At 37.4% G+C, this 23,035-nt stretch overlaps 1 protein-coding gene and 1 non-coding gene across 4 annotated transcripts in view; one reads left to right on the top strand and one right to left on the bottom strand.

The window, feature by feature from the left end:
- The window catches only part of EXD2 (exonuclease 3'-5' domain containing 2), a 78,767-nt gene that overhangs the window by 48,908 nt on the left and 6,824 nt on the right, over positions 1-23,035 (bottom strand). For 2 of the 3 annotated variants that reach the window (XM_032482256.1, XM_032482258.1), the window contains exon 1: positions 7,770-7,873. The exons of the other annotated variant lie outside the window; for it this stretch is intronic. The gene's annotated coding sequence lies outside the window, so the exon portion shown is untranslated. Of the gene's footprint in view, positions 1-7,769; positions 7,874-23,035 lie in introns of those variants that run through there. 3 annotated transcript variants of the gene reach the window in all.
- Positions 13,797-13,903, top strand: LOC116664619. Its single transcript, XR_004321137.1, has one exon. It is a non-coding gene; the product is annotated as a U6 spliceosomal RNA (small nuclear RNA).

Here is a 23,035-nt window from a genome sequence, read left to right as displayed (position 1 = left end):
TTTACTGAACTTCTCTAACCCTCGGTTTCCTCATCGGTAAAATGGGAAAGATACCACATTTTTGTTTTGTTTTGATTTGTTTATGAGCATTCTTCTAGGGACTGATCTTCCATGGGAGTCCTGCATGTTTTCTGCCTGGGAGACCTAAGTCAGATGATCAAAATATTTCACTTAGCATATTGGCTTGCACATTAGGGTTCAATAAATGTTAGCTATGACTACTATTGGGGTTTTATACACCATAGAACTGCTATTAAAGGAAATCAAAGAATTGTAGAGTAGAATTTAGGAGTCAAATTCAGCTCCCACACAATTCAAGATTTCTTGCCACGGTAATCCTGACAGATCATGACCCAGTCTCTACCTGAATACTTCTGGGAATAGAGGTCACTCCCTTAAGAGGCAGTTTTTATTGAAAAGTCCTTGCATTCTGTAAAAGCTCCCTACCATAGAAATTGCTCTATTTGATGCTCATTCTGGCCTCTGAAAAGACGGAAGTGTTTATTCCCTCCTGAGATCTTGTGAACATGTGAATACAGCTCTTTTGACTCCCCTTAGGACATTCTACTTAACCCAACCAGTCTTCCTGTGTGACCTAGTTTATAGACATTCATCATTGTGGCTAGATCCTTCTGAACGGCTCCAAACTTATCAATGTATCTCTTAAAATGTGGCACACAGGTCTGTGTTCCATACTTGACACACGGTCTAATTGGCATCGACTACATAGGTTCTATCACTTCCCAGTGTCAGGACCCTATATTTTACCAATGTTATATGAAATGATATGTTTTTTTAATAGTAGAACCACACTGATAAGTCATATAAAGTTTGTGGTAAATCAGAACTCACTGAAATCAAATTGAGTTCCCCATTTTATATATTTGTAATTTATATTTTGCAGTTAAGTCCACAATTTTACATTTCTTTCTTCTGCATTTCATTTGTTTTTGTTTTAAACTTTTTTAATGGAGGTACTGGGGATCGAACCCAGGACCTTGTACATGCTAAACACACACTCTACTACTGAGCTATACACTCTCCCCCTCCTCTTGTTTATTTTAGCCAAACACTTCATCCTTTGAGACCAGTTTGCATCTTGACTGTGCCTTCCCTCCCAACTTAAACATGTTTTTGTATAAAAAAGTGAGTTTCTATTTTCAAAGAAAATAACATCTTCTAGCATGTGTTCTTATTAATTGATTTTTCAAATTTATTTTTGCATTTCACACTATCTCCACATTTCATAATACTAAAGTGAGGTTACATTAAAGTAGAAACGTTTTTTAAAAACAGTATTACTGATTTGCTTCCACTGAGAAGGACTCCCTCAGACCTGCAGTTCCCAGGCATAGAGTCTGGTTCCTGATTTATTCTTTCTCATGTGTGAAAAAGGAAGGCCTCACAGGGAAATTGAAGGAGTACATGAGGTACCTCCACATGAGGGAATTCTTGGCAATATTCAAAATACTTAATTTAATTCATTTTTATATGGAGAAATTTTATGTGAGTTTTTTCCAGCAGAGAGATTCACTCAGCAAACATTATGTTGCAGTTTCAATAAACCAGACATTGTACTAGACTCTGGGTAAAAAGGGTGAAAAGGCACAATCTGCTTTCAAAAATGCAGAATTCAGAAAAGGAGAAATACATGTACTGAACAAGCTGCAATCCAGTGAGATAATACCAGTAACAGAAGCACACACAAGTACAGGAATGGCAAAGGGGGAAGGGGGGTTATTAACAGAAACACTCGCTTAGAGAGATGACCTCCGAGATAGATGCTGGCATTAAAAAATGAGCAAACTTTCTCCAGGTGCACAAGGCAGAGAAAGGGCCCTCTAGGCAAAGGGAACAGCACATGCAAGGATAGGAAAGGCCCAAAGTGGTACAAGTGAAAAAGTTCAAGCAAATTTAAGATGCACTTTAAGTGTAAAATACCGAATTTTGAAGATTTACTCATTAAAAAATGTAAAAATATCTTACTGGTAATTTCCTTCATTGATCTAATTACAGTGAACTTTTTAAATTGTAATAAAATAGAAATAACACAAAATTTATCATTTTAACCATTTTTAAGTGTACCAGTGGCATAACTGCATTTACAATGTTGTGCAACCATCACCACTACCCATTTCTAGAACTACTTCATCATCTCAAACAAATTCTGTACCTGTTGTACAATAACTTCCCATTTCTTCCGCCCCCAGCCCCTGGTAAGCTCTATTACACTTCCTATCTCTATGAATTCCATATTGATTTTTTATATCTTACGTTGAAATAATACTTTGGATATACTGGGTTAAATAAAACATGTTAAAATTAAGTTCACCTGTTTCTTTTTATATTTTTAATGTGGCTACTAGAAATCGTTAAACTATTTATGTGGCTCACATTATATTTCTACTGGACAACAGTCTGCTACAGCATAGCACACAGAGTAATAGAGAGGGATGATGCTGGAAGATACAGGTCAAGTCATGAGGAGCCTTATATTATCCTGTAAGGTAAAACCATATAGGTAGTGGCGAGCCAATAACAGACTTACGGGGGAGTGACAGGCGCAGACTCATATTTCAAAGAACACCATGGTGGCAGTGTGGCGCTACACTGGAGAGGGGCTAGGCTAGAGGCTGGGGGACCCGTTAGAAGTCTCACAATAGTAGAGCCAAGAGGGGAAGAAGATTCCAATCAGGGCAGAAGAAGGCAGAATGGAAAAGAACCACAGTTCCTAACAGAACAGCGGCACCAGAATCACTTGGATAAGTAAACAAGTCACAAGTGTTACAACTTATAATTTTGAAAGTTCAATGAATATAAAATTAATAGCTTTCCAGGGGGTGGGAAGGGATTTTAAAATGTAGAATAGATTATACTGTATAGCACAGGGAAATATATACAAGATCTTGTGGTAGCTCACAGCGGAAAAAAAAATATGACAAAGAATATATGTATGTTCATGTATAACTGAAAAATTGTGCTCTACACTGGAATTTGACACCACATTGTAAAATGACTATAACTCAATAAAAAAATTTTTTAAAAATCAAATAAAACAATGCATATAAAACACACACACACAAAAATCATTTAAGTATAAAAGAATCTGAAAAAGTATATATATGTATAACTGAATCACTTTGCTGTACACCTGAAACTAACACATTGTAAATCAACCATACTTCAATAAATTTTTTTAATTAAAAAAAATAAAAAATAAACACCAAACAAAAAAAAAATTAGCTTTCCAAACCCATTATAAAAATATGAAGAAAATTTCATTCATAATAGCAACATACACCTTTTTAAAACTACAAACCACATGCTTTAAAACAACAACCACATGTACACACATACAAACCTAGGTATAAACTCAATAAGAAATGTGCAAGATCAATAGAGAAGAAAAATAGAAAACTTCGTCAAAGATATAGAAGAAGACTGGAAGAGCAGAGACAGCAGCTGTCACTCACAGAGCACGGAGCACGTGCTAGGTGCTTGACATGATACTCATGTATATCATGTATAATTACTCACTTACTCCTCTCAACGACCCTCTACAGAAGGTACTATAATGACCCTATTTTCCTTTAATAAAGGAGAAAAGGTCTTATAGAAATACTCAAAATAATATGTAGTAAATTAAATGCAAACACTTTTTTAAAAACTTTCTTGAAAATGAACTATCAAGAAAGTGAAAAAGACAACCCACAGGATAGAAGAAAATATTTGTGAATCATATATCTGGTAAGTGCATGTATATAGAATATATGAAAAAACTCTTACAACGCATTAATAAAAAGACAAATAAACCAATTAAAAACAAGCAAGGATCTGAATAGACATTTCTTCAAAGAAGATATACAAGTGGACAATAAGCACATGAAAAAATGCTCAATATCATTAGCTGTTAGGGAAATGCAAATCAAAACCACAGTGAGATAGCACTTCCTACCCACGAGGATGGCTCTAATTAAAGAGACAGATGATAAGTGCTGGCAATAAATAATATGAAGAAATCAGAACTCTCACACACTGTTGCTGGGAACATAAAATGGAGCAGCTGCTTTGGCAAATAATCTGGCAGTTCCTCAAATAATCAAACATAGAGTTGCCATATGACCCAGCAACTCTGCTCCTAGGTATATATCCAAGAGGAATAAAAACACATGTCCACACAAAAGTTCACAAGAGCATTATTCACAATAGCCCAAAGGTAGAAACAACCCAAATATCCATCAGCTGATGAATGGATAAATAAAATGTAGTACATCCATAATGTTATGGGTTGAATTGTATCACCCCAAAAGATATTTTGAAGTCCTGTGGTACCCCTGGTACTTGTGAACGTGACCTTATTTGGAAATAGGCCTTTGCACACCTAATCAAGTTAAAATGAGGTCATGCTGGAGAAGAACAGGCCTTCAATCCAATATAACTGGTGTCCTTACATGACTGGGAGAAGAGACATGGAGACAGACTCGCACAGAGAGAGTTATGATCTGAAGATAGACACTCTGGGAAGAAGGCCATGTGAAGACAGAGGCAGAAGTTGGAGTTACACAGTTGCAAGCCAAGGAATGCCAAGGAATGCCAAGGATAGCTGGCAAACATCAGAAGCTAGAAAGAGGCAAGAAAGGATTCTCCCATAGAGCTGTTAGAGAGCACAGCCCTGCTGACACCTCGATTTTGGACTTGACAATCTCTAGGACTGTGAGAGAATACATTTGTTATTTTAAGCCACTGCAGTTTGTGTTACTTTGATACTGTAGTTGTAGCAAACAAATATATCATAGGATGGAATTTTCTTCAGCAATCAAAAGGAATGAACATTTACCCCATGTATCATGGGGAACTTTCACTTCAAAATCTTTCTAAGCAAAGTGTGAACAGGAGTTTTACTCCCTTTGTACAATATTCTGAGAAACACAAATATAGGACAATGTGTTCCTGTTTCAAAAAAAAAAAAGGAATGAGTACTGATTCATGCTACAACATGGATGAACCTTGAAAATATTATGCTAAGTGAAAGAAGTCAACCATAAAATACCACGAATTGTACGATTCCATTTACATGAAATATTCAGATCTGTAACAGCAGAAAGATTAGTGGTTGTCTAGGACTGCGGTATTGGGGAATAGGATGGAGAGTGACTGCTAAGAGGTACAGAGTTTCTTTCAGGGATGATAAAAATGTTCTAAAATTAGATTGAGGTGATGGCTGCATAACTGTGAATATACTAAAAATCACTAAAGTGTACTCAGTAACAATGAATTGTGTGAATTACATCTAAATAAAGCCACTCAAAAAAAAAAAAAAACAAAAAAACTACTTGGCAAGCTGATTCTAAAGTTAATCTGGAAAAGAAATTGTAAGATTACCCCCAAAACACTCATTAAATAATGAGTATGTGAGCTTATAAAGTATACAACTTCCAGTAAAATTACAGTAATCATGAAGGACAATTTACCCTATTAGATATGTTGTGGTATTGGTCCAGCAAAATAGAAATTAGGACATTGAACAGAAGGCAGTCCAGAAACAGACACTGTGTGGGTGAGAAATTAGTACATGATAAATGCAGCATTTTAGATTAATGGGTCAAGAATGGACTGAATATTCAGAGTGACATTGTTTGGAAAACAATAGTTATGCACACACCATTCTCTCACATATACACGCACATACACACACACAGAGGAATTAGAGAAAAACTAACACGTAAGAACTAACAGGAGAAAACATACTCATAAAAGAAAATTCTGCCTCAGAGTAGAACAGGGTTTTTAAATCTCAGCATTACCGACATTTTAGGCCAGAAAAATTCTGCTTTGTAGGGGCTGTCCTGTGCATTGCAGGATGTTTGGTAGCATCCGTGGCTACAGCCCACTAGATGACAACCAAAAACTGTCTCCTAACATTGCTTAAAGACTCCTAGAAAGCAAAATACCTCCCATGTGAGAACCACAGTGGTAGGGAATGACAGTCACAAAATACAAAATACACATAGTAAAAGATTGATACATTTAAACATAAAATTTACAACTGGTTCAACAAAGATGCCACATGGTTAAAAGATAAGTAACAACTTTAAAATGCTCTACATTGGGAATAAATATTTCAAATATATATAAATGACAAGAGATTAATATCCTGGATATATAAAAAACTACCATATATAAAAAGATAACCCGATAAAATAAGAGACATTTCTCAAAAGAGAAAATACAAATAGCTGACGATCATGAAAAGATGCTCAATCTCACTAATAACTAGGGAAATACAAATTAAAACACCAAATTACAATCATTTTCCACCCACCAGATTGGCAAAAGTAAAACATGATGGATACCATCAAATGTTTAAAAGAGTTGGAGAATTAAGTATTATTATATACTGTTGGTGGGAGGTTTGGCATTAAATGTCCCCTCCTTCCTACCCAGCAATTCCACCTCCAGGTTTCTATCCTTGAGAAATGCTCTGTGCCACAACCTAACAGTGAAAAACTGTATGGAATCTCACATACTATGAAGTCTTAATATACTCTGGAGTTTACAGAGCAAATAAAAAGAATATGGTAGACGTTTACATATTGACAAAGAAAAAGTTCCAAGACCCACTTTAAGGCATAAAAAGTGCAGTTGTTGAAGGGGTACAATATACTCCATTTGTAAAATACACATTTGTAAAAGTTTAACACAAAATCTTACTTATATGTATATACACGTGTCAATAAATGTAAAGAAAAAGAAATAGAAAAAAACCACCCCAAACTGGTAACAGTTTTTACTTTGGGGCAACAGATTAAACAAGAAAAGATGAAGATGGGAAGAGATAAGTCAAAAAAGGCCTATTTTGTTTAAATTTCTTCTATGATCATATGCATGGAGAACAACTAAAATAAATATAGAAGAAAAAATACATTTTTAAAAACAAGTCCAACTTGACCAAAATTAGTAATTCCTTCCTCCTACTAAACCTCTTTTCTCTCTCACTTCGCAACTTCAATATTATCAAAACCGTTCGGTCCAGTTCCTTCTGTCCTTGTAATGCAACTTTAAAAATACAGTATAAATATTTTAGTGTTTTCAGGGAGTGGGTTTCTAAGGTAGTTTGCGCCCATTCGTATATCAAAGGCTTATAAAGATTTGGGTTTGCTTATCTTTTTAACGAACAGGTATCAATTTTGGAATAAATAATCATTAAGGTTTTAGTTTTGATCTATTCCAGTGATGCGAAAAGAGAAAGCGGTGTCTCTCGGCAGGGCCCAGAGCAGCAGGTGTGGTCTGGGAGGAGAAGGGTGGTAACAATGGCGACGGGGAAGGTCCCAACGAATCGAGGGCACAGAACTGTATCTGCGGACGCGTGGAATACATAGCGCCCAGGGAGTTGCCAGAGGCTGCCCGCGGTGCTTCCTTTCTAGCTAATTGGGTCAAGAAGCCATGAGGTAGGTACTCCGCAGGAGGAGGTTCGGGGAGGCGGCCAGCGAAGGGCGTGGGGGCCCGCTGACCGCGGTGAGATCCCTCGTTGGGCACCTGGGTGCTGAGCCGCCCCCGCCGCGGGCGAGGTGGGAGAGGAGACCGCGCCAGGGGCGGGGAGAGGGGCAGGGCCAAGTGCCTCGGGGACAGCGAGGTCCCCGCTATCAGTCGCCCCCGCAGACGGTGACAACATCAGCTCCATGAGCCCTCTCTGGATCCGCACTGGAAATGCCCTCCGCCGCTCGCACAAGCCTGAAGAAAGGCCTCCCGGGGCCCTGATCCCCACTTACCTGTGGCCCGGGACCCGACCCGAACACCTGCGGCACCTCACGCTGAAGAACTGGAACCTCTGTGGCCACCTGCACGCACCCACCCGGATCCACTAGGACCGAAACCACTTCCGGTCCTGTGACTGGCTGAGGCCATAACCCCAGCTAGGGTGTACAAATGGGCGACGCCATCTTGTACGGAAGCAGCTGGGGCAGCTGTTGCCTCCCCAGTTTTCTCCACTGCTGAACAAAGGATCTGTTAAAATGGGAAAGGGCTAACATCTCTTCTGAAAAGTAGTGTTTATGTTTTTGTTTCTGGGTGATATTTTTGTTTGTTTTGGTTTTGATTTTAAAGAAGGAAGCCTCTGGAACTCTCATAAATGCAGTATGGAACATCTGTCCTTACAAATTAGCCCCAGTGGTGTTTCTCTACGGCATTAATTTGCTTAACTGTTAAATGCTGAAGGTAAATAGAAGAGACACTTGCTTAAATAATGTATTCCGCGTTCCAGTGCATTTTATCCTATAGCGTTATAATAATTTATGCCATAATTTATAACAATAACCACAGTATCTTCCATTTATATTTAAAATATTTCAACCAGTCTTTTTCATCAACAATTATATGTGAGGCAGCTAATGTGTGGTATGTGCTGTTGCTTTGTCATAGCATGTGTAAAATAGAAGGAGAAATGAGATGTGCATAAACAATATAAGATATAATGATAGCTGCCATTCATTGACTATGTGCTCACAGCATGCGAGGAACTTTACAAACGTTTTACATATTTTATCTCATTTAATCCTCATAACATTATGAGGCAGTACTATTATTAGTGACATTTTACATAAAATTTAAGAAGGTTAAATAAATTTCTCAAGGTAACTCAGCAAGTAACAATTGCTGCTGGGAATCAAACCTCAGTATGTCTGATTGCAAAGCTTGTTGCCTTCATCCTATATATTGTATTGTCTCCAGCACAGGAAGAAAGGTTATAGATTTCATTAGATAATTACCCGTAAGGGGAAAATTTCTGGCTGATACAAAGAATTAACCCCCCGCATTTTAATCTGCTCCATCCTGAAATACCAAAAATAAATAAATAAATAAATAAATAAATAAATAAATAAATAAATAAATAAATAGTAAGGAGGAAATGCAAATTAAAATCACAATGAGATACCATTACACACCCACCAGAAAGGCTAAATGAAAAAGACAGAAAATGCCCAGTACTGGCAAGACTGCAGAGCAACCAGAACTCAAATAGGCTGCTGAAGGGAACATAAGTTGATACAATCACTTTGTTCAATTATTTGGCAGTATCAACTAAAGTGGAATATATGCATAGCCTTTGTCCCAATAATTTCACTTCTATGTATATACCCAAAAGAAATGTGTACATACGTGCACTAAAAGGACATGCACAAAAAAAGCACATACCCATACCCTGTAATAGCCCTAAACTGAAAAGTACCGAAATATCCATGCTGTTAGAAGTCAATGTAATGATTATTCTCGGTGGAGTAATGACTCTGGAAGAGAACATGGGGAGCCTCATGAAGGGTTAATAATGTTCTGTTTCTTAGTCTGAGTACTGATTTACATGTGTGCTCCAGTTGCATATTTATGGGCACTTTTCTGAATGCATATATACTTCAATAAAAAGTGGAGGTTTTTAGGTGAAAGTGAAGGACTGAAATGTTTATAAACCCAAAAAAGAAAAAGAACAGGATAGGAGATAATAGCAGACAAACAAATATCAATATAATTTTAGAGATAGAAATTAGATTAGAATGGAAGGATATATATCATTTGAGGGATCTCATAGCACACTGTCTAGGTCTATAAGCAATCATCCAACATTTAAGGCCCAGTCAACAAGCCCCATTTGTGCACAGAGAATTTCCAATCAGCTTTTTAGTACCTCACTCTTTGCCTTGGTCCCTCTGGATTATAATAACAAAATACCACTGACTGAGTGGCTTATAAACAGAAATTCATTTTTCATATTTCCAGAGGCTGAAAAGTTATGATCAAGGTGCTGACAAGTTTATTGTCTGGTGGGTGCCTACTTCCACGGTCTTGTCACTGTGTCCTCACTTGGCCAAAGGGATAGGGAGCTCTCTTGGGCCTCTTTTATAAGGCACTAATCCCACTCATGAGGGCTCCAACCTCATGACATAATCACTTCCCAAAGGCCCTCCCTCCTGATACCATTATATTGGGGGTTAGTTTTCAATGTATGAATTTTGAGGAGACACAAAACATTCATTCTATAGCACTCTTAAAAAAGAAAAGACATCCAAGAATCACCAGTCATTGCAGGAGTCTCCAACACCATTAATTAGCATTTTCTAATGAACATGTATAGAACACTGTAACCAAATTTTGAGAACACACATACTTTAAAATATATGAAGAAGACTTAAGAAAATTTTAATTTAGGCCATTGAGCAACTTTGTACATGTTGCCAAAAAAAAAAGAAAAAAGCTATCACGCAGATCTCATTCTCTAACCACGTTACAATTAAGTTAGAAATCAATAATAAAGTGATTATTTTTAAAACCCTATATATTTGGACATTTAAAAAAAATCTTAGTAAGAGGGGAGGTTATAGCCCAAGTGGTAGAGTGCATGCTTAGCATGTATGAGGTCCTGGGTTCAATCCCCAGTACTTTCTTGAACAATAAATAAATAAGTAAATCTAATTATCTCCTCCCATCAAAACAAAACAAACAAAAAACAAAAACAAAAAAAAACCTTAGTAACTGAAAGATCAAAGAAGAAATCCCAATGGAAATTTATAATATTAGCTTTTAGAGGTAATAAAAATACTATACAAAATGAAAACTTTTAGGATACAGGTAAATTAATAACCTTATATGCTTTTTACACTAGAAAATAAGAAAGACTAAAAGCAAATTATGTAAGTGATCAGCTAATTCATTAGAAAAAAACCAAAAGAATAAATTCAAAATACTAGAAGGAAGAAGATAACAAAAATCAGAGAATAAATTAATAAAATAGAAAAAGACACAATTCATATGACCAATGAAACTAAGTTTAGATCTTTGAAAATACTAATGGAAAAAGCTCTGTAAGATTGATCCAGGTAGGTGGGAGGGTATAGCTCAGTGATAAGAGTGCATGCTTAGCATGCATGAGGTCCTGATTCAATCAAAAATTGCTCCAGATAAAAGAGAAATAGCAATAAATAATATTAGGACTAAAAGGAGGGACATAACAAAATACAGCAGAGATATAAACTAGAAAAATATAATGAACAACTTCATGCTAAAAAAATTTACTAGACAAGAGAATGAAAACAAGTCACAGACTTAGAGGAGATATCTGCAAAACACATATCTATTAAAAGACTGTTATAGAGAGAACTTTTGAAACTCAACAACCCAATTAAAAAGTGAGCAAAAGATCTGAATAAACACTTCAAAGAAGATATGTGATATCCAAATAAGCATATGAAAATGTATTCAACATTATATGTTATTAGAGAATTGCAAATCAAAATAATAATGAGATGCAAATCAAAAACAATTATTTCATTGAATAACTTATTAGAATGGCTAAAATCCAAATACTGACAACACTGAGTGCTGATGAGGATGTGGAGCAACAGGAACTCTCATTCATTGCTGGCTAGAATGCAAAATGGTACAGCCACTTCTGAAGATATTTTTTCAGTTTCTTACAAACCTAAACATAGTTTTACCATACAATCCAGCAATCATGCTCCTAGGTATTTACACAAATGAGTTGAAAACTTAATCCACATAAAAACTTACATACAAATGTTTATAGCAACTTTAGTCATAAATTGAAAGCAACCAAGATGTTCTTCAATAGATGAATCGATAACCAAACTGTGGTACATTCATACAACAGAATATTATTCAGTGATAAAAATAAGTGAGCTATCAAGACACAGAAAGACATGGAGGAGACTTAAATGCATTTTGCTAAGTGAAAGAAGCCAGTCTGAGAAGGGTACATACTGTGTGACTCCAACTACATGACATTCTGGAAAAGGCCAACTATGGCAACAGTAAAAAGATCAGTGGTTGCCAGAGGTTCTGGGGACGAAGGAAGGGGTGCATAGGTGCAGCACAGAGGATTTTTAGGGTAGTGAAACTATTTTGTATTATAATGTAATGATGGATACATGACATTATACATGTGTCAAAACCCAAAGAATTGTGCAATACAAAAAGAAAACTCGAAACTGTGGACTTTTGTTAGTAATTATGTATCAATATTGGTCCCTCAATTATAACAAATGTACCACACCAGTGGAAGATGTTAATAATAGGGGAAACTATGTGGGGTAGGGGGAAGGTATATGGGAACTCTGTACTTTTTTTTTTAAGATCTTAAAAAAATTTTGAGGTGGGAGGTAATTAGGTTTTACTTACTTACTTATTTATTTTGGAGGACATACTGGGGACTGAACCCAGGACCTTGTGCATACTAAGCATGTACTCTACCACTTGAGCTATACCCCCTCCCCGTATATTCTATTAGAATTTTCTGTGAAACTAAAACTGCTCTGTAAATAAAATCAATTAATTTTTTAAAAGATCACTTACATCTTGTGAACTGCTTGATTTATCTAAAATGCTTTATTCATTTATTCATTGATTCCAAGGACAACTTAATGCCAAGTACTGGGACATGCACAGAAAACTCAAGAGGAACTATGGCAGGAAGTGCTAGTGGTCTACCCAACATGCATTCTACCCTCTGTTTAGTAGCAGAAGTCAAGGGGCATTTAAAAAATATATTTTTCTGTCTCCATTGTGAATAGGTATGGTAGCCATGTGACTATGTTCTGGCCAATGAGGTATAAACAAAAGTTTTTGCATAGGACTTTTGGTAAAATTACTAAAAAGGCCTTTTTTTTTTTTTTTTTTTTTTTTTTTTTTTGCCTTTTTGTCATTACCTTTCCACTTCTTTCTTGCTGAGATTAGGACCTGATGGCTGGAGTGCCAGAGCTCTCTGCCACTGCAGTGGAACCTTGAAGATGGAAGCCAGGTTCTTAAGAAGGTGGTGTGGGGAGGTAGAAGACTGGATCCTTGATGCCTTCTGTAGTTTCCATACTAACCCTGAACTACCTACTTCAGGACTTCTTTTGCATGAGAAAATAATTTTTTTAAGCCACTGCAGTCAAGTCTTTGTTACCAGCAGTAGAACCCAATCCCTAAGTGATATGGGAAATGAAAGATATGAATAATGAATGCATGCCACACAGGTAAACCACAACCTGTTCAGTACAGTGCCCAGAACTGAAGGTACACAATAAAGGTGGAAAACCTTTATTGGATTGCTTGGTGTTTTGAAAATAGGGGTCAAAACTTAGAGGAACCACCAAATAGGCTTTTTCTGAAAATCCTGTTTCCTTCCATGGAAATTCTATGCCAACTGATCCCTCCTATAAACTTTGTAATATTAGGTACTATACAGAGTATAACACTATGTAGCTATGCACTCAAGCAGCTTACAAGCTAGTTGGAAACACAAAAATACTACTTGTCAGCAAGTGAGAAAAGGGATCATTTTTGGTGGTCTAGAGAACTGGAACTTTTTTTTCCCTCCCCGAGAGGTGGAGACTACCTCTTGGGAAAGATGCTTATATTCATTTAGAAGAAATTCATGAAGACCCCTTAGAGTGAGAGTGAGACACACACCCCTGCAGTGGGACAAGTTCACCTAACCATAGGGGTTGAAAGGCTGAATCTTCCTGGGAGAAAGAGAAAGACATCTCACAGGAGAGACATTGGGGGAGAAAGAAATGTTTAAAGTGTTCAGGGATGTGAGTTTAAGTTCTCTGCATTGGGATGTATGCATGTTATACAACCTCATCTCCCCTCTCTCCCTCTCTTCCTCTCTCCCTCTCTCTCTCTCTCTCTCTCTCTCTCTCTCATAAGTTTCAATAAAGTCTGTATCATTCTCTAATGCTTTTGTTCCAGTAGATTCTTAGGAGGAATTTGAGTAGGTGTTGAATTTGGCATCCAGGTTTACAAGATGAGTGCTCACTTCACCAGCACATATACTAAAATTGGAATAATACAGAGAAGATTAGCATGGCCCCTGCGCAAGGATGACATGCAAATTCGTGAAGCATTCCATATTTTTTATATAAAATGGATAAACAAGTTTATACTGTATAGTGCAGGGGAATATATTCAATATCTTGTAGTAGCTTACGGTGAAAAAGAATATGAAAATGAATATGTGTATATTCATGTATGACTTAGGAATTGTGCTGCACACCAGAAACTGACACAACATTGTAAACTGACTATACCTCAATAAAAAAATTTTTAATAAAGAGCAAATTAAGCCCAAAGAAAATAGAAGGAAATAATCAAGGTAAGAGTGGAAATCAACAAAACAGAAAATGGGCAAAAATAGCAGTAATCAATGAAAACAAAAACTATTTTTAAAAATTGATCAAAAGAATCCACAAACCTCTAGCCAGACTGATCAAGAGAAAAAAGTAAAGAAAAAAAGAGAGAGAAGACAAAAAAATTTCTCAGGAATTGAAAGTAAGTTTAACATTTGAAAATCAACGTATTTAATTTACCTGTATCTTGTTTGATTTACAGATAATTCTGCACCAAACAGAAGCTAACTGCTGTAGCATTACAACCCCTAATAGGAGTATCTTTAAAAGACAGTGGTGAAGTAAAATCCTCCAAGTGAGCAAATAGCCAAGAAATACACTTGGATGTCCACTATATCTGGATGGAAAAATGACCAGAACACATCTACACTGACTAATGGGCAGTTGCTGATAGCTTCACTATACGCTTATGGAGTTGGAAAGAATAGCAGCATTGGAAAAGAAGTGAAAGAAGGTATGGGGAAGAGGTGCATGAATGGACCTCTCAAGTAGGCAAAACGTAATGATATTTGAGTCTCATAAAAATGCTCACAAAAGGACATCCACTGTGGAAGAAGCTCTCAATCAGGTGGACAAAATTACACTTAGTATGAGTGTTACTTCACCTCTTTTCTTCAGATACAGCAGTGTTTGCTCAACAAGCTCAAGTACAATATGGCCATGTTGCGTGGACCCAGCAACGTCAACTTCCCCCCAGTAAGTCTGATCTGGCTGAGTAAGCTCCTCAGTAAGCGTAACACACCTACAACGAAGGCTTAGACTGGAGCCTCAATGTGACATTCCCTGGGGGAAGCAGTCAGCTGATCGGTAGCAAGTTGGTCACACTGGACCTCTTTCATAACAGCAATTTGTCCTTACTAGATGGGTATGGATTTGCCTTCCTTGCTCATATGGTGCTTCTCCCAGCTTCACCATCCATGACTTAAACAGAATGCCTTACTTACTATGATGGTGTTTCATACAGTGTTGCTTCTAACAAGAATGTTTTCCTGTAAAAGATACGTGGCAATGGGCTCATGTCTGTGGAATTCATTGACCTTTCCACGTACCTTATTATCCAAAAGGAGCTGGCCTGAAAGAGTGCTGGAATGAACTACTGATGGCTTGGTTTCAGCACCAAAACCAGGGAGGAGATAGAGTCTTGAAAGACTGGGATTGTCTTACAAACTTCAGTATTATTCCTTGGTATATAGTGCTATTCCTTCCACAGCGAGAACACATGGATCCATGAATCAAGGGTTGGAAATGCAAGTGACTTTTCTCATTCTTACACCTAATAATTCACTTACAGAATTTTTACTTCCCATGTCTGTAACTTTGAGTTCTGTTGGTTTGGAGATCTTAGTCCTCAACAAAGGAATGCTTCTACCATGAAACACAGTAACAGTCCCTTTGAATGGGAAGGTGAGATGCCATCTAGCCATTTTGGGCTCCTCATGTCACAGAGTCAATAGCTAAGAAAGGATTACTCAACTGGGTAAGGTGATTCATCCTAATTACATGAGGGGATTGGGTCTCTGTTACACATAGGGACAGGTATCCAAGGGTTTCTCTGGAACCCAAGGGATTCTCTGGGAAGCCTTTGAGCATTTCCACTTCTAATCGAAAAGATTAATGGAAAATTAATGCAACCCAGACAAAAGCAGGACCCTGAAAGGGATTTAGATCCTTCAGGAATGAAATTTTCATTTGCCCCAGCAGGTAAAGAACCCAGACCAGAAAAAGATGATCTAGCTGAGGGCAAAGGAAATAACAAATGGATAGTGGAAAAAAAAGTTATAAATGTCAATTATGGCCTTGTGGCAGCTTACAGAAACGAGCACAGTAATAGTCGTGCAGATTTTCTTCCAACTTTTTAATGTGTGTACATAAAAAGAACCTCTCTCCCGACTTCCCCTTATTTATTTACATAAGGATTGCCGATGGTTGTTAACTTTATAATTTAGTCTTTTGATTTCAATATATGCAGATAGGACCTTGACTGAATTTGAAAATTAAATAACATTGCCCATATATAGACACTGTAACTACAACTCCATGGCAAGCTTTCTTCCTGCCTCAGGGCATTTGCACTTGCTATTTTCTCTGCCTGGAATGCTCATCCCCCAGATATCCATGAGAGCTTCTCCCTCACCTCCTTTTAATCTTTATTCAAATGTTACCTTTCTTGGTGATGGTTTCTCTGACCACCCTATTTAAACCTCAAACTAGTTATCATTATCGAACATATTATATATATTTACTTGATTACCTTACTGACTTTTTGTGCCCTACTCCCTTTAGAAGGTAAGCTCCTTAAGGTCAGGGGCTGTTATCCAGCTAGTTCAGTGCTATACCCTCCGTGCATCAAACAATGTAGACACTCAAGATATTTGCTGACTATGGAGCACTATTTTAAGCAGGAGTTTAAAATAATAAGGTGGATTTATAAATACTAATCAAACTGTTATTCATGGTTTACTCTCAGAAATTGAGGGAGAGCATAAATACAGAATTTAACTTATTACCTAGGTTTAACATTTTTTTCAATGTTGGGAGACACTGGAACATATTTGCCAATTTAGGGGAAAAGGTCAGTAGCATTGGAGTGGGTTAATATATAGAAGAAAGGGGATAATTGATGGAACAAGGTAGATGAGAAGATAACATGAAATGGTTCTAGAGCACGTAAAAGCACTGTGCTTGGATAAGAGGAGTTTTGCCCTGGGGAGACCTGAATTTGAGGGGCTTCTCAACCGATGGCCTCCATGACCCTTGTGAAGGGTCATGTGAAGAAGATGGGGAGGCCAAGGCTGAGGGCTGAGGGCAAGAGCTTGGGGAGTGTGCTCAATTTGTGAGGCTTTAGGAAACGTGGTATGGTTATATTAACAAAATTCTTCCATTGAATCCTAACAACAGCCCATGAGGTATTATCATCTCCACTTTACAACAGTATTCTATTTTACAGATACAGAAACAGAAGCACAGGGATTTTGTAATTTGCACAAGACCACACAGCTGAACAATGGAGCCATTTTGGAAGCTCTAACCCAGGCCTTTCTGACTTCAATTTACTGCATGTGTCTAGGCCTCATGCTCCTCCCCAGTGAAGTGGAAATGGTCCCAAGCTACCCCATCCCCTAACATAGTGGTCCCCACAGTGAAGGAGGGTGAGCACATCCAGGGTGTGCATGATGGTCCACTGGGATATTAACAGAAAATGTTAGATTTCTATTTATACTTTTTAAATCTAAAAAAATAACAAATTCAGCTTTGCTACTATTTAATATACAGATGGACACTGGCATCCTTATTTGGTCTGGATGGCAGCTGGTTATGAGTCATTCTGGTATCTCGAGGGAGACATAGGAGCTCCAGAACAGATGGATTGATAGTGGTGCTTGCCCATATTATATATTTTTTGTGTTTAAAGGATGACATCAATGTGTTCATTTTGGTAGAATCAAGACTTTTATATGGTGGAATCTTTATGATACAGTGGCCTTTATGAAAAAAGGATTGATGACAAAGATATTTGGTTTCACTCAGAGATTTGCTAGGTATTTCTTGTCAGAGTTTTAAAATAGTCAGAAACTATAAGTAACGTGCAGTTTTCTTTTACAAAAAGACAGGCATTCAAACTTGCTGACTTTTTCAATAATGATAGGGTGACTGTCAGTAGTATGCAAGTTAATAGATACTAAAAAGCAATGTTTTAAACTCTCTTCTTTCAAGATAAAGTTGACAGTGTAATAAGTGACAACTGCCTTTTGAAAGCTATTGTAAACAATTATTTTGAAAAATTATATTTAGAAGTGTTTCCATTTTGGTGGGTTTTTTTCCTTTGCCAAAATGTATAGAAGTATGTCACTTATAAAATGTTCATGTTTACACACATAAAATCTTGGAAATGGCTTTCTACTGTGTTTAAGAATCTTCCAAATAAAAGGGATTTAGTGAATTTTAAATATATTTGTTAAAAATATAACATCTTCTTGTTAATTTGCAAATGCAACTGATTGATATCATGAAAGATAAAAATTAACTAGCTGAATTTTAATAAAATTCGATGAGACTGAAAAATTAGTTTCATGTTTGAGTAAGCCCAGCCAACTGTTTTTCCATTTGGATCCTTTATTTTGTTGAGTTCTGTTTCCATTAAAATCAACTAAGAAACAGATCATAAAGATAAATTTTTGAAATTGTAATACCATAGTGTGTTAAACCACCATTTCAAAAATAAAGCAAAGTCAACCAGATTGCTCTTGCTTAAAAAAAGTTCATAGGACCAAAAAGGGATTTTTGTATAGGTAATAAAGTTTTATATTTTAAAATAGTGTGTTTATTTCAGCTTTATATCTTCCTTTAGTTTTACATTTTTAAACATTTTTTGTGACTTAAAAATGTACGTATTAGGACAGTAGTAAATGTATATAATGTATAAATAACATGGGTATATGTTTAAAAAAATGTTTAAAGGAGAGTTTGTGATAAAAAATTTATAGATCATTGTTTAAATACAGGGTTTCTCAACTTGAGCATTATTGACATTTTGGGCTGGAAACTTCTTTTTGTGGGGCTGCCCTGTGCATTGTAAGATATTTGGCAGCATCCCTGGCTTCAACCCACCAGATGCCAATAGCACCCCTCCCCCTACGGTTATGACAATCAAAAAACTTCTCCAGACATTGACAGATGTCCTGTTAGGATAGAGTTGCCAGATTTAGCAAAACAAAAAAGCAAAATTAAAAACAAAAACAGCAGAACATACTTATTTTTAAAAAACCCTGTTTATCTGAAATTTGAAAATTAGCTGGCTTCCGGTGTTCTACCTGACCACCCTAAGATGGGAAGGCAGTCCCACCACCACTGGGACCAACAGTGCTAATGCATTACTATGCCTGTATTATTTTCTACATCCCTACCCCTCTCTCAGCCTCACTCTGCCTTCCAAACTCTTCCACTGTGCCCTCTGGAACTAATTATCCACAACCTGTAAAAGCCCCTGCATTGTCAAGTTTTCTCTTCAATTTCTTATCCTCATTAAAATCTGACTCTCCCTTAAGGACACTATTTTCCTGTTGCCCCACCCAAATGGTGCTGTTTATACTCTCAGGTTCCACATACCTCAGGGATGAGAGGTGTACTGAAACTTGGAATAAGCAAAAAATATAGTGGTGTTTTCAATGGAAAACTATGCATTCTTTAGAGCTGAACTTTCCGGGTTATCTGATTCTAGCCTTTTATTGCTTTTGAGGTATTTTACATCTCTGTGCACTGTAGATAACGAAGAGCACGGCAAAATAAACCCTGTCCAGTGGAAGTGCAATTGACTTGCCTCCCCCACTTCAGGGAGAAGCCAGTTTTGCCTATATTTTCAAGGTTGTTTCAATTTTCTTGACCTATAAATGTGGATTCACCTTTGGACATCTTAACTTGTTCTCTCATTAATAATGGTTAACTAAAATCTTTAACATATTTCATTTTATATCTGGATGAGAGTAATGATTTTACCCTTTTTAACTTATTAAATGTTTCTTTAATGGGAGTCTGGGGGGAGGTTGTCATTCTTTTGCTTCTCATTGCATTCCCTGGCTATTATTCTTTCACTTGTACTTAAAATGAAAAAAAAGAGTCAGCCTCTTGGAGGGCCATGCCACTTGCATACACAAGTCTTTTTGCCTTCTCATTGCTTTTATTTACTTCCCTTGCTGTAACTCTCCCTTCAGTCAAGCTAAGACTGGCCCATTAATCTTCTTTCCACAAGCCCTGCCATTATCCTGAGTGACTTCAACAATCAAAAAGAGGATCCATCCACCAGTGTCCTAGCCACTCATTTCTTTTATCTTCTCAACATTCTTTTCCTTGACTCCACCTGAGCCACCCTCCTTCCATCACCCTTTGGGCCCTGTCATCATCGGTAACTGCCAGTTTCAGAATCTCTAATGTGAACATCTTCTTTGACTACAACCTTCTCTTTTTCCAAATTGCCTGTTAACTACTCCTACAACTTTCTTTGACCTCATCAGGACCCTCATTCATTGACCCTCATCAGTTTTCTTTCAATTCCTTACTTTCCCTCATGATGTAGTTTAGATTCCATGGTCTATATGATTTCACTATTTTGTCAAGACCCTAGCCTCCATTGTTCCTCCTTTTCTCCATTTCATCCACCTGAAAAATCCCCAAACCTGAATGAACTTCATTTTCCTCTTTCTCTATGGCCCTGGTTACGAGCAGTTTGTGCACTATTCCTAAGAGCCACATAAGAGGGCAGACTGGTCCAGAGAATCTCCAAATGAGCCCTCAGTGTCATCCAACTAGGTCATCACACTCTCCCAATCTTCACTGTTAATTCAAACCTTCCCTCTCTCATCAAACTTTGGTTCCTCCTCCTTGCCCCATAGTTGCAGTGGATGACACTGTCTTCCTCCTTCACATTAGAAGTAGAAACTATTACATGGGCACTCCCCATCTTCTTACTACCAAACATATAATCTTACTTTCACCTGTACTCATCCTGTCTTCCTTCCCTCCTGTTTTAACAGAGGAGCTGTCTGTCCTTCCTCCTAAAGCTCCTCTTCCACCTAAGGGCCAAATTCTTTTCCTGTGCCTTGGATGCCCTCCACCCTCTCAGAGCTCCTCCCTGAAGACTATACAGTCTGGTTTCATCTATGTATCTTTTTCAGTTTTTCCCTCTCAATAGGATCCTTCTCAAAGGTTTGGAAGCATTCTCAACTTCTTTTTTCTATTGAAGATAACAAAATAAAACCCTTCCTGGATCCTAGGTTCCCTTCTAGCTACTCACCTAACTGCCCCTGTTTCCTTTCCTTCCAGTTCAGTCAATTCTCCTCTGAGGCCCTGCCACCATTACACCCATGAAGGACCACTGATTAAGATCACCTGTGCCTCACTGATTAAACGCTTGATGTCAACAAATCCAACACTTTTCAGTCTTATTGACTTTCCAATAATTGACACAACTGACCACTTTCCCTTCTTGAAATGCTCTCACGTCCCAGCTTCTATGACAGTATTCTCCCAGTTGTTTTTTTTTTTTCTTATATTTCTGACCTCTGCTTTGGCTTCTTGCAAGTATTCTCCTTTATCCAAGCATTAATCACAAGCATCTCTCAAAGCTCAGTTTCAGGCCTTCTTCTCTTTTCTTTCCACTTGATACTTCTCCTGAATATTCTTATCCATGCCTAGGATTTTATCATCACCTCTGTGTCAGTGACACCAGCCAAGACCATGCAAGAGCTCAGGCTACTTGTCAATTCTTTTTGGAAGTCTCAGAGACATCTCAAATTCAATGTGTATGTAACTAAATTCATGGTTTTCTCCCTTAAAACTTCGCCTTTTCCAGTGGTTTTACTTCAGTGGTTATACAAAAACCTAGGCATTTCCCCAATGTCTTGTCCCTCAACCTCTAATCTCTCTAATCTATCACCAAATTCTATCTTTTTCTATTAAATCCATTTACTTCTCTCCAACTCCACTTTCACTAGACTTGTGTAAACTACCATCTTCTCTCCCCTATACTACTGTAAAATCTTCCTAATCACCTATTCTAATCCACTCATAGCCCCTCCAATCTTTTCTTCTCTTAGTAGCCAAAATAATTTATAAAATGCATATAAGCCCGGTTAAAAACCCTTCAGTGACTATTAAAGACTAAAATCTTTAACATGGCCAGGCCCCTGCAGAATCTAGCAGCTTCCCAGCTGCATTCTCATCTGATATCATGCTCCCCACCCCATTTATGGTTCAGTCACAATGGCTGCATTCTAGGCTCCTGCCCCCAACCCCGCCCACTGCCCCCAGAGCATCTGCATGTGCTGTTACCTTTGCTTGGAGCACCATCACCCAACCACCCACTCGGCCTTATTCACACCTGCCTTTCCTTCAGATCATAGCTTCCCTTAATGTCTCTAATAGGATTCTCCCATTTTAATCTTTCACAGTCATCTTCATAATAGCTAATACTCAGACATATTCACTACAAGTCAGTCACTGACCTAAGGGTTCTACCAATACAAATTTGTTTAACATAATATCTCTATTTAATATATATGGAAATTGAATTATCACACACTTTTATGTACTACAACTGTAATTTTCCTCACGTGCAACATAAACTAAGCCTTTCTTCATAGGGTGGTTGAGAACATAGAATAAGTTAATATCTGTAAAGAACTTGGAATAGTGCCAGCCACATAATAAATGTTCAATAAATGTTAGCAGTTGTTAGTATTGTTGTAATCTTACACTTACTGCATGATTATTTGATTAAAGTCAGTCTCTGTCCTGTAAGTACGATGAACATTGGTCAGGGTCTTCTTTTTTGTCCACTATTATACCCCTTACCTCTCCCTAGGGCATTGGCACATTGTAAATGCTCAAAACACATTTCTTGAGTGAATGATTGATAATTCATGTCCAACCACACAGGACTGTTACAAAGCTAAAAAAAAAAAGTATGTAAAGTACTTTTAAAAACTACACAGGGATACAGAAATGTTAAACTTTTAAATAGTAAATTGTGATGCTGACTGTAAGTGTGACAGGAATTTCAGGATAGGAAAACTAATGTAGCCTCAAGTTGTCAGAGAAGAAGTGGCCCTCAGAATATGCACAGGATTTAGATGGATGAAGTGGACCTTGAAGTATGTATTGGATTTGGTAGAGTCGTGTGACACATAGTTATGTAGGGAAGAATGGGCTACAAGCCTATTTTATGGGTGTGTGATGAGGAGTAACAGGAAATCTAATCATAGATATGGCAGAGACAAATCATGGAGGGACCTGACAGGCAGATCAAGGAGTCTGGACCTGCCATGACAGTGAAAAGGGAGAGTCTTGGGCAGGGAAATTTCAAGAAG

This window comes from Camelus ferus, chromosome 6 (genome assembly GCF_009834535.1).
Source record: "Camelus ferus isolate YT-003-E chromosome 6, BCGSAC_Cfer_1.0, whole genome shotgun sequence".
NCBI lineage: Eukaryota > Metazoa > Chordata > Mammalia > Artiodactyla > Camelidae > Camelus > Camelus ferus.
Note: the sequence above shows the minus strand (reverse complement) of the source record. Positions and strands in the feature narration are given on the sequence as shown.